The sequence below is a fragment of the Brassica oleracea genome, chromosome C5 (assembly GCF_000695525.1).
Source record: "Brassica oleracea var. oleracea cultivar TO1000 chromosome C5, BOL, whole genome shotgun sequence".
NCBI lineage: Eukaryota > Viridiplantae > Streptophyta > Magnoliopsida > Brassicales > Brassicaceae > Brassica > Brassica oleracea.
Window position 1 is genome coordinate 22,642,440 of NC_027752.1, and position 9,801 is coordinate 22,652,240.

Below are 9,801 nucleotides of genomic sequence, written 5' to 3' on the forward strand. Positions count from 1 at the left end.
GAAGTTAACGTCCAAATCCCCGAAGAAGAAAAATTCTTCGACAAATACTTTTTCGAAATGGATTCTTCTTTACGAAAAGCTTTGCGAAAGAAACGCGAATCATCGGACAAGAGCTCGAGAAGGATCGTAACGCAGCGACCAAACACGTGCTCTGTTCGGTCCTACGTAGCAACCGAGTTCGAGCCAAAGCTCAGTCGCTACGTAGCGACCAAACGTCCATAATTTTTATGCTATGGCGGCTAAAGGGCAGAAGAGGAAAAGCGTAAACCGACCTTGGAGCCAGTATATAAGGAGCCAGTATATAAGGAGTCCTAGGCGAGAGGCATGGGAAGAGACTTTTTTCGGAGAAAACTTAGCACTTAGAGCGATTTAGGCATATTTTTGTTTCTGTTATTTTGAGCTACGACTCAATTAGGTTTAGCCGTCTTTGGGTTGTTAGAACTAGGAATCTCGCCGACAGCTCTCGAGTCCAGACTTATACCTTGTTGAAAACGCTCATACGCAAATTCGGAATAAGACTTCTCTTTGCTCTCTTCTTACAATTTTTATACTTCTTCGTTGTCGTTATTGTGTTCTGATATGCTTGGCGTGTGGTATTAGCAGATATCCGGGACCTCTGGGAAATTAGGGTTTTCCTAGTTTCCTTATTTAAACGGAAATCGACAGTGCGAATTTCGGTTCCCACACCAACTCTCGTCTGTATCTAGTCAGTTAGATCATTCTAGCTATTTTCAGGTATTGAGTCAAGTAATGGCGTGATCCCAATTAATCCTAGGATCTAAGTTTAAAGGGTGATCAATCCTAAACTTAGGTTTAATGCATAACTAGATGATTGAAATATATTTCTAAGCATCCTAACAATTGTTGTTCCAATATTACATTTATTAACCTATTTGAGAAACCTAAATCTAACAGGAAAGACTACTCAGACATATTCACGGAACACATGGTTATGATGGTCTGTATAATACTTAAATAAATTAAATAGCAAAAGTAACAGAAATAATGAAAGCAAGGGAGTTCAAGATCTTCTCTGTTTTGCAGTAGATGATCTATCTCTCCAATCCTAAACTCTCCTCTTTCAACGGTGGCTTCTTGCCTCCTCCAAACTAGGTCTTAAAGGTCTCTAGGCAAGTCTACCTCTAAAACAATACAAAACCCTAATAAATAGACTAACAAGCGGCCAGGGACTAATGATGTAATTATTGAGACTTTTGTGAAACTTGAAATCTTCTAATTTGTCATTAACTCTCGGATGGCTTCATAATCGATCGATACGAGGGACTTGACATCGATCGATATTTGGTGGTGACTATCGGTCGATATTGAGCTGCGACGTCGACCATCTCTTGCTTCCAGCGAAGCTCAAAAGATCTCTAAATAGCTCCAAATACCGATCGATACGAGGGACTTGACATCGATAAATATTTGGTGGTTACTATCGGTCGATAGTGAGCTGCGACCGTCGACCATCTCTTGCTTCCAGCGAAGCTCAAAAGATCTCTAAATAGCGCCAAATACATCATTTCCTTGCAAATAGTACCTGGACCTGTAAATACTCTAAATAGACTCTGTATAATAATAAATGTATCTTAAAACACTTATAAACCATGGCTAATAGTAGGTAAAATCCATGGTCTATCAGACATCGCTCCAGTAATCCTTCTTTCCCAGGTACTTCTTGGGTCTAGACCGCGTTCGAACCTAGAGGAGAACAAATTTGCCCAGGATAGAACGGGGTCTAGTAGACGTTTCCAGGTTCTAGACTTGCTTAAAGATGACCTGGCGAGGTTCAGGACCTTGGTTGCATTCCATTGGATGTCAGGATTTATTCATGGGGCTCGTGGCCTGAAGTAGTTCTCTTTGGTTGGCGCAAACACTGATGGAGAGACTTTCGGTGCTTCAGTGGGCATCAACATCAGCTTGTCGGTGGCAGGTCCCTTGGGCTTGGAGTGAACAGGACGTCTGTGACACCCCCGAACGTAGATGACTGGAAATGACACGGTCGATGTTCCTCGATGGTCGATGTTCCTCGATGGTCGATCCGAGGACCTCAAAATACTTCTGATCACCTTAGACCAACAACCAAAGAACACCAACGCTCCTATTGAATATCACTCAAGGCTTTTCAACCCGAAAAAGCAATATCTGATAGTTAGTTCATCCGGACAAGGACTAATATCATATGGAACCTGTACTTTAAAAAGATTCTTTATATATCATTTAAAAGCATCTTACAAATTTTGTTATAAAATAACCTCGAGGTTTTCGGTCAACTAATCTTATACATAAGAAATATCAAAACGCCTTTGCAAGGATAATAAAACTACCGCTGGCTAATGCTGTTCCTTCCCGTCCTAGAGTAAGGTCTCCCGTCTACTGGTTACTTGCATCACAAATGAGTTATGAGTAACTAGTTTACTCAGTGAGCCTAGTCCCGCACCCAACGTATATTAATAATATCTCAAGCAATCAACTCCATTTGTATGCAGTGGAAATATATTCCATAACTAATAAAAATACATATATAAGGTCTATCATTCCATCGATGTGAATTTTATCTTAAACATGACCTCCACGACACCCGCCATTCACTCATACTTATAATATATATATACTAAACCCGGAAAACCACCAAGGCTAACCGAGCCTAGCGGAGAAAGAAATATAACCATCATCTCCATTAGATATTCCAAGATCGAACATCTAAAACTGCATGCAGTTACACGGCCTCCAGGGTGCGACCCCATCATCGTGTCTTCGTGATCTTGTTCCGTATCGCAGGAACAATTCACGGTAAAGCGGGAACTTTCGGGAGAGTGAGTATATAATAAGACTTCACATGATTTTTAATTATATATTTAATACTATACATATATATTAGTACTTGAGAACAAGTACTAAGGTAGGTTTGGAATAAACCTCTATGATCATTCATAAATATTTATTGAGTTATTACACTAAGTAAACACCTCACTAATACAATATTGATCAAGAGATAAAGCCTATCAATCATCTACAATCAGTATTGATCAACCATCTATCTAGACTCACCTTTGAATCCGTGAGATTGGCTATGGAAAACTAGACTCGAGCTCAAGCTAAACGTTCATCACTTGCTGATAACTCCCAAAACAGAATGAGGACAAGGCATGATCCGGCTGGTAATTTCAATTTCTTCGACCAACTGAACCAAAAGCATAACGGTTGGATATAAGGTTCATCAGTCCAGTTCAAGAAGTAATCACTATGGTTAGACTCAGCTAAGATCAGTTGGGTTCGATTATGATCAGCTCCTAACAGTTTGGTTGAGGACAAAATTACTTTAGTTTGGAATAAATCCAATCAGCTCATATCAGTTTAGCTAATGATTCCATGAGACTGATTTAATCCAAAAATAAATAAAACTGAACCATACAAAGGTGTAGACAAGTGATACAGGACAAGAAGCTTAGCAAATCAGTCCACTGATTCCAAACAAAACGGTTCTGAACTAGAAGCTAAAGCTCACCGGTTTTCTCAAGGTTTAAATGAACTTTGTTGCTATAAGCTTCAAGCTGAACACACGTCTAACCTGATCAGAACAAGATATCCATGATAGGTTCAAGATCAGACACAGAACAACTCGTTTTGGTTACCTAACAAGAATTGAAGCTCAAGCAAAACTGATCTCGATATTACCGATAAAATCAACGGCTGAAGAACTTGGGTGATTCTAAACACTTGGACGCCAAACCTTCAGCTCTTAACCACACTAGAACACACTGATAAAAGTCATAAGAGGGTAAGAAAGGGTCGTGCAAGCTCACTTCTCTTCTCTGTTTTTTTCTGATTTGTTTCATTGATTTTCCTCACAGATTTTTCTCTCTTTCTTTCTCTCTTTCTCTCTGAATTTTTCTTTCTTGTTTCTGAGATGAATGAGCTTGACCAGGAAGAGGATAAGGTAATAATTGACAGGGGAAACAACAGGAGAAGAGTCTACAAGAAATGACAAAAGTTTCAGATCAGTATGAGACATGTGGTGAGCTGAATCACACTTTCCTTCCCATGAAGTAATGTCATTTCCTTTCCATGAAGAAACTTCAAGCAGGTGTGCAACTCACATGACTTTAATGTAGAAAGCAAGCTGGAAGGTGCAAGTCACATGTTCAGGTCAGGAAGGAAGCAAGCAGCAAGGCAGCACATGGCATGCACATGACTCGCAAGCAGCTGAAAGTATTCAAGACCAGTTTTCGATAAAATGTTTCCCGTCCATCGGTTCTCGTCCAGCTTAGATAAAACTCGACCATAATAATTAACACTTGGTCAGAACTATTAAGAGTAGGTATTTTGGCCTCGAGACAGTCCCATCAAAAATAATTCACCGGGTCAATTTTTATTTTTAATTCTGGTCAAATCAACTCCAAACTGGTCGAGCGGAATTTTTCTCGACCAAAATTCTATCTGCTCGTGAGGGTTATTACATTCTTCCCCCCTCAAAAGAATTCGTCCCGGAATTCTGAAAACATACCTGTACACACTTTACTGAACACTGTCTCTGAAAGGAGTTCTGGATATTAGCTATGAAATTATCTTCATTTGCCCATATCAAAACAACTCATGGTCGATTCCTTGATTCCCCCAACTGATCCTTTCTTTTCTGAGCAACCACTCTCAAGATAACCAAGTTCTTTACTCTGCACAATTCTTGTGAACTGCGGTCTGCATACTTTTTCTAACAATCTTGTCTCTATACACTATCACATCTCAACATTTTCTATCTGGCTTTCTCCCATAACAGCAGCATGAAATTTGGAATGTTAGGTGATGTTCCATACGTGAAAGTAACATCTCCAGTCTTGTCAATGTTAACTTGATTAACCGTGCAACAATCAAACAAGAACATGCACGATCAATCACACCAACATGATTCGGACCAGGGGTGCTACTCTTAAATATGCAAACTCCCCCATTCCAAGAATGATTTCACTTACTGTATTCTTTACACTTCTGATCTATCTGAGACCCTCTTCATAATCTTCTAACTGCTACTAGAACTCAGTAAGAACCACTTGGTGAGATCCTTAGGCTATTGCAGCGAATCCAGGTTCAACAAGAATACTGAACATGTTACTTTTAGATGTCAACCATCCTTTCAATGCCTTAACAACATCTTCATCTTTGCTGATTATCAGACTGTTTTCTACTCTGCTCCTTTTCATCTTTTACTTTTTAAACAATCAAGTTACTAGAGTAAACTTCTTCACATTTTTCCCAAAAGGTTTTCAACTTGCCAGACTGATAAGAGCGATACTCAAACACTTGGTAGAGTACCATTGTAGGCCAACAGTGACGGGTGTTCTTCCTAATACTTCTTTCCTCGACATCCTAATTGAGCTCGGTAACTAGATAGCAAATCTCACTCTAGATAGAAACATACCGCTCTAACGGAAGTACTAAGGAATGGGGAAGGCATACCACAAATTTTAACTGGCAGCCAGTACTTCCAAGAATAAGAACGGGTATTTGAATTCACTAAAGTGAATCCTACTTACAACTATGACACTACTCGGGAACTACATCTATGTGTTGTTCCTGAATCAACCTCTATATGGGCAGAAAAATTCTGTCCATAGACAAGGTCTCTTTCGACACCTTGATCACAATTCACTATATATATATATATATTTTACTTCAATCATTGATAAAAATTTTAAAACGCACACAACACCCAATGGGATAAGAAGCAAACCTGTGATTGGACCTTTCAGAGGGTTTTGATGGTCCAGTCAACTATAAAGTGTAGGCTCTACCCAAATAGCCTAACACTTGGATGTGGACTAACGGTAAGGAAAAGCGAACAAGTTCAACAAGTGTTATCTTAGGTATAGGTAGATCGGGTAACTTCATGAGGAAGGGTAACCAAAAATCCTAACTCTTCACAAGAATCACCAAAGCGTGAATGATGCAAACGTTCCAGGATTTCCCACACTTTGACAATCACGACGATTCTATCCTTGCTAGTCACAACCATAACGGCTCAAGGTCCTCGATCTTGATCTGATGAAATGTACACCAAAAATCATCCCCATCGACTTACTTAACTCACTGCTTGAAACTGACCTTTGATCTGCACCGGTTGGAAAATAGACTGTCTACATGACTTGGTTAACTTCTTCAGAAATAATAGCTTCTTTAACATTCACGTCATACTCTAGCATCTCCTCGAAGCTCTAAACCTCCATGGTCTTTTATCTACTGCAAAATTCTTGGCTGAGTTCCCAAAGATTTTCTGTCTGATCTTTGGCTTATTCTCCAAAGCATAATTGATGAATCAAATTCACTCGACCACATATCTCGATGCTGAAATTGTTGTATAAGATTAACTCGGCCTGAACCTCCTGGAAGAAACATCTCAGTGTACCAACTCCGTAAACTGAATCTTCAATTGGTCCCATACCTTGTGTAGAAAATACTACTTCTTGAACTCATGAAATCTGTCCAACTCGAACTCAACTCTCTGAAGTAATTCTTGACTCTCGACCAACAACTCATAGCGTTCATCTCCAAATAGCTTGCTGCCAAATCCTTCTTGTAATTCTCTGAACAACGGCCACGTGAATATTCTGCTCTGAGTGTTGGATCCCAAATCTGCCTCAAGCCAAAGTATACTTCGAACGGTGTAGTCCTTCTTGAGTATCTTATGGTCCCAACTTCTTCTTCTTTGCATCATAAGCTTCATGATATTCCGTTGCAAACAAAATGCTTCTGGTGCTTCCATCATCTTGAAATACAGTCAAACCATCTCTTTCTCCAACGCTAAGCTTGAAACAAATGCTTAAGAAATCATGCTTGTATGGCTCTGGTGCTTGTACGTCTTAGCATGAGCTGGTTAGACTTGAGAAGCCGGATGAATAAGTGCATCTGAGTGATCATGTGCATTCGAATCCTACTGAATCGGATCACAAACAACACCCACCTTGACATCGATAACACACGAGTCCGGAGATGTATTCGATGTATCAATTCTGTCACATAAATCTCTCTAAAGTATTAGCATCCCCCCACTAAAACTCAGAAGAACAGCAGGAAGGCATGAGGTTACTGACTCCTAACAGGACGGTAGTGAACCCCACCATGAAGGTAGCAAACTCGAGCCTGATGATAGTAACATCGGTAAGTACGGTCACCCGTTCAAGCTTGTTTCGGTGCTTATGCTATGAAAGATCACTGTTAGGTAACTACCCATGACTATCTATCCTAAAATGAAGGAACCACCCAACATATCCTAGTTATCCTTGCGACTCATTTTGACTCGAAAAACATTTGAAACAAGTCCCATTCTATTATCGTATAACCATGCTCTGATACCACCTTTGTGACACCTCCGATCGTAGATGACCGGAAATGACACGGTCGATGTTCTTCGATGGTCGATCCGAGGATCTCAGAATACTTCCGATCACCTTAGACCAACAACCAAAGAACACCAACACTCCTATTGAATATCACTCAAGGCTTTTCAATCCGAAAAAACAATATCCGATAGTTAGTTTGTCCGGACAAGGACTAATATTATATGGAACCTGTACTTTAAAAACATTCTTTATATATCATTTAAAAGCTTCTTACAAAATTTGTTATAAAATAACCTCGAGGTTTTCGGTCAACAAATCTTATACATAAGAAATATCAAAACGCCTTTGCAAGGATAATAAAACTACCGCTGGCTAATGCTGTTCCTTCCCGTCCTAGAGTAAGGTCTCCTGTCTACTGGTTACCTGCATCACAAATGAGTCATGAGTAACTAGGTTACTCAGTGAGCCTAGTCCCGCACCCAACGTATATTAATAATATCTCAAGCGATCAACTCTATTTGTATGCAGTGGAAATATATTCCTTAACTAATAAAAATACATATATAAGGCCTATCATTCCATCGATGTGAATCTTATCTTAAACATCACCTCCACGACACCCACCATTCACTCATACTTATAATATATATATACTAAACCCGGAAAACCACCAAGGCTAACCGAGCCTAGCAGGGAAATAAATATAACCACCATATCCATTAGATATTCCAAGATCAAACATCTAACGGTGTATGCAGTTACACGGCCTCCAGGGTGCGACCCCATCATCGTGTCTTCGTAACCTTGTTCTGTATCGTAGGAACAATTCACGGTAATGTGGGAACTTACGGGAGAGTGAGTATACAATAAGACTTCACATGATTTATACTTATATATTTAATACTATACATATGTATTAGTACTTGAGAACAAGTACTAAGGTTTAGAATAAACCTCTATGATCATTCATAAATATTTATTAGTGTTTACACTAAGTAAACACCTCGCCAATTAAATATTGATCAAGAGACAAAGCCTAAACGAGCTAAGCGTTAACCCAAGGGGCAACATGCATTTGCAAATCCCATCAATATGCCCATGGCAAAGGAGATTCAAGAAGAGGCGACGAGCCATCGAGGGACGTCCAGAAAACACTGGGAGTGGCTCGCCCAAGCGGGGGAAGAGAACAGCTTGGACGCATCATTAAATGACATCATAAAACTCTGAGAGTGGCTCACCCAAGTGGGAGCAGAGAGCAGCCAGAAAAAATCACTAAAAGACATCTACAAAAGGAGGAGATCCAAGGAATAGGAGCGAAGCAATATGTAGGGAAGATCACCAATAGAATGGATTAACTACGTCCTAGTTCGCAGTAGAAGACGCTAAGCCATGCGAAGAAGCATTCTTAGCCCGGTCAACACCTGCTATCCAAACAACGGGTCCGGCTCTAGAACCGGTCCATTCCTACCTCCAGGTCAATTTTGACTCGGGCCGTCTAAGATCATGTTAGCCCCTACTATCTGCTAAGGTATTTTTATGTACAAGCGATCCATGCTCAGCTCCACGCAATGATAGGAGGAAGGAGACATGTCATTGAGTGTATTATCCTGCTTCGATAGTTGATAAACCAGGAGATCCTGCTCTTAGGATACTGCCATATGGGTATGGGCCAGCATATGTCGTCGGTGCCTTAGTAGCAGCAGGGGAGATTGGTCGTTAGGCAGGGGCCGCCTATTGGTAGTGAAGATCGCAGGGTCTTCTTGATCTATGATCGATGGTTCCGACTACCAGGGTCGGTCCTTGGGCGCCCCCCGATCTGTAGTTGATGGTTCCAGCTACCAAGGTCGGTCCTTGGGGGCCTCCTGATCTGTACATGATGGTTCTGGCTACCAAGGTCGGTCCTTGGGTATTGTTGGGGTCAAAAACGGTTACGAAGAAGTTAACGTCCAAATCCCCGAAGAAGACAAACGTAGAAAACTTCTTCGGCAAATACTTTTTCGAAATAGATTCTTCTTTACGAAAAATTTTACGGAACAAACGCGAATCATCGGACAAGAGCTCGAGAAGGATCATTACGCAATGATCAAACACGTGCTCCGCTTGGTCGTTACGTAGTGCCCGAGTTCGAGCCAAAGCTCAGTCGCTACGTGGCGACCAAACTTCCATTCCGCTCGGTCGCTACGTAGCAACCGAGCTCGAACCAAAGTTTGGTCACTATGTAGCGACCGAGCTCTTCCGAAACGTCGATACGACATCAGTCCATGCATTCTCGTCTACCCTTCGATGCTATCTCCCGAATACCGTAGCGAACCCATCTCACATTCCCCGCCATTTCTAAGTTATCAATCAAACTTTACCGTAAAAACCACGGAAAGTTCATTCTTTATCGAAAGAAGCCGTAATAAAGGCTTCGAGTCGAAAGACGGCCCAAAGGGACCTAAGACATGACTCGAGGCCCGACTTA